This window comes from Propithecus coquereli, unplaced genomic scaffold (assembly GCF_000956105.1).
Source record: "Propithecus coquereli isolate 6110/MARCELLA unplaced genomic scaffold, Pcoq_1.0 Scaffold123, whole genome shotgun sequence".
Classification (NCBI taxonomy): Eukaryota; Metazoa; Chordata; class Mammalia; order Primates; family Indriidae; genus Propithecus; species Propithecus coquereli.
This window is the reverse complement of record NW_012136414.1, coordinates 4,028,255-4,031,253: the sequence shown is the minus strand read 5'-3', so window position 1 is coordinate 4,031,253 and position 2,999 is coordinate 4,028,255.

Sequence of the window (2,999 nt, the reverse complement as noted above, 5' to 3'; positions counted from 1 at the left end):
TAAACTAGAATAAGATATATGGAAAGGAACTCGATGATAGGAATCAAGAATATTTTAGAATTATACTCCTTGGCAAGTAATTTTACTTCTAGGGATCCATCCAAAGAAAATAATGATGTGGTCAAAGACTTTTGTATGGTTTTTTTAAGAAACAATGGGGGAATTATGTTACATTGATAAATAAATGAGATAAAATGTTTTGTAGTTGCAAAAGAAATATTTAAATGTATTTAAATGGCATTGGAAAGTGTATGTCTATAGGATCTAACCCTGAAAGAAAATAACAATGATTGATGAAAAATGTCTGATTATTTTTCTTCATTATGCTTTCTTGTATTTTCCACATTTTATATAATGAGCATGTATTCCTAATACAATGAGAAGGATGATACTTTGTAAAATTGGGATAAAGAATGACCACTTGACAGAGCTTTTGTGAACATGAAATACAGTAGAGTATTTAACATAATTAACAGGGGATTGGCTCATAATTTGTGGTCAAAATTTGAGGTTTCACTCATCTAACAAATATTTTCAGCTAGAACTAGAAATAGCCCGTCATGGGACTCAGGTGATAGATGGTTTTTATTGCTTAGCATTTTTATTAATGAATATTAGACTCATGTAAGTTTCATAAAATGAAATAGATTATAGTCCCAGAGAGTAGGACACTATCCATGCTAAAACTTGATGTTATCATTCTGTAAGATGAGAGGTGGAAACAAGAGCGGGTGATGGTCACATATTAAAAGCAAGAATCAACAGTGAGAAAATTTTATGGTGGGGGCTTATCAGACCCAGGAAATTGGTAGCATACAAACATCTGGGTAGCTGAAAGATTGCATTTGTGCTACATTCTGTTTCATCATCAGTGAGCAAGTATACCAATGCTAAGCTGCGTGACTAAAGAAATAGCTGATCTCTAACCATTGCAACAAGCTAAATGGGTCTTTACCAGCCTGATCGTTTTTGGATTTCCTTTTACGCTATGTATTCAGAGTAAACACAGTTGTTCATGTCTGGTAGACCATTTAAAAATTAACTTAAATGGGCTTGTTAACATTCACACTTCATGAAGCCCTGTTTGTTTTCTCCTTTACATAATATTTCATGTTCTTTTAGGTGATAATTACTTGTTCGATGGTTTGTTTTATTTATTTTCCAAAAGATAATGCTTCTGTTTATTGGTTTGTAATTATTGGGCCCCTCTTATTCTTCTATTGAAAATGATTTTATATCATTTATCCTTTTCCAGTTCTTAGGGATTTTCCCCATTTCAGTGGTTTCTTGGAAACAAGTAGCAGTAGGTTTAGCACTGTTACCAGGCCATGAAAGCCTCAGGACTCTCATACACAAAGATGAATACCACCAGGGCCATTTGCCACTTTGTGCCATTTTCTAGACATTTTTGCTAGACATTTCTTTTCTTATTCTACTTTAGCTTTTTTATACTGTCCATCACGATAGAGATTTACCCTAGGCAACTATTCACATTTGGTATTTCCAAAAAGGTAGCAATTTACATAAGTATATTAGAATCTTGATACGTTGACTGGGAGATTTTGGAGCAATTAAAAATATCCAGCTGTCACTCTATGCTGATCTCATGATGCTTTGGTGAAATGGTCAAAGAAGTCTGCTCCAATTCTTGCTCTTGGTTGAGCTCCATCATGCATCTCTACTGCAAAGGGGTTGTTATTCTTTTCACTATTTCTTTTAGCAGAATAATTGCTATTGGCCCCTTTTTGTTTCCTGGGCTTCTCAGACAGGTACAGGCTGATTTGTGTTTGAATCTCAACTGTGCAATTCACTAGACATATAATCTCAGGCACACTACTCATCCTGAGACTCCTGTCCAGAAAAAAACTAATTTCACCTGCTGCCCACATTCCCAAATCCTGCCCTAGCCTTCTGCAAAAAGACTCTGACTGCATTGGAATCACTCGACATAAAGTTTCCTTTAGGTACAGAATGAGGATAATAATAGTAACAACCTAAAATTATTGAATAAGGCCTAAATGAGACAATACATATAAAGATTGATAAAGCTATAATTAGGGCATGACTCCAAATATCAGCAGTCAGACTGAAGTATTTTTTTTCCTCTTTTTTCCCCTCATCCTTTATTGTGTTAATCTACTTTCTGCTGCACGTTTTTTTTTTTTCTGTTCTGCCTTACTTTTCCTATTCTCTTTTCTCTATGTGCCCTTCTGCTACCAATTTTAGTTTCTTTGCTCACACAATCTTTCTTAAGAGAAAGCAGGGAGTGGTAAAGATAGTATCAGGTAAGCCACGAGGCATTTTGTTCTTGGGTAGGAAGAAAGAGTGAGCTTTAAAAAGTTTTGTGCTGAGAAGACCCAAAAGATGAAAAAGAAGATTGTAGCCTGAGCTGGGAGGTGGCCTGAGGAATTCTTGGCACTGGGACAGGAACAGCTGGGGCTGGGATTGGGCTGGGGGGATAATGGGTCACCTAATGGACCTGAATGCTTCCAGGGAAGGTGCTATTATTAAAAATAGAAAATACTGAAGGAAGTTGAGAAAGGCTATAGGGAGATGAGGAGAAGCTGAAAAGAAGACAAATTTGGCTGGGTGCGATGGCTGGTGCGATTACCCCTGTAATCCCAGCACTCTGGGAGGTCTAGGAGGGAGGATCATTTGAAGTCAGGAGTTCAAGACCAGCCTGAGCAAGAGCAAGACCCCCATCTCTACTGAAAATAGAAAAAAATTAGCTGGGGCATGGTGGTAGGCGCCTGTATTCCCAGCTACTAGAGAGACTGAGGCAGGAGGATTGCTTGAATCCAAGAGTTTGAGACCAACCTGAGCAAGAGCGAGACCCCATCTCTACTAAAAATAGAAAAAATCAGCCAGGCTCAGTGTGCCTGCAGTCCCAGCTACTTGGAAGGCCGAGGCTGAGGATCACTTGAATCCAGGAAATGGAGCTTGCAGTGAACTATGATGACCCCATTGCACTCTACTGGGATGACAGAGTGAAACTCTAT